This window comes from Micromesistius poutassou (genome assembly GCF_964030765.1).
Source record: "Micromesistius poutassou genome assembly, contig: SCAFFOLD_5921, whole genome shotgun sequence".
Taxonomy (NCBI): domain Eukaryota; kingdom Metazoa; phylum Chordata; class Actinopteri; order Gadiformes; family Gadidae; genus Micromesistius; species Micromesistius poutassou.
Genome location: NW_028178386.1, coordinates 12,501 through 12,983, shown reverse-complemented (window position 1 = coordinate 12,983; position 483 = coordinate 12,501).

The window sequence follows — 483 nt, the reverse complement described above, 5'->3', positions numbered from 1 at the left end:
GGGAAGACTGCGCCCCGGCGCGACGGGGGCCGCTACCGGCCTCACACCGTCCACGGGTTGAGCCTCGATCAGAAGGACTCAGGCCCCCACGCCGACACCGGGAAAACAATCTTCCGTACGCCACATGTCCCGCGCCCGACTGGGCGGGCGGGGATTCGGCGCTGGGCTTTTCCCTCTTCGCTCGCCGCTACTAGGGGAATCCTGGTTAGTTTCTTTTCCTCCGCTTACTGATATGCTTAAGTTCAGCGGGTTGTCTCGTCTGATCTGAGGTCGTATTCAAGAGTGATTGTTGCGTGGCCTCGACCGCTTTGACACGGGAGGGCTCACTTTGCGTTGCGCCGCGAGGGAAGGCACGGCTGTCGAGAGGTGGCTGCCCGACAGGGAGGCCGGACCGCACCGCTCCAGCACCGCACCGGTCGCGCCCCGAACCCGGACACCGGAGGACCTCGACAAACGCCGGAAAACGCGGACAGCTTGACGGAG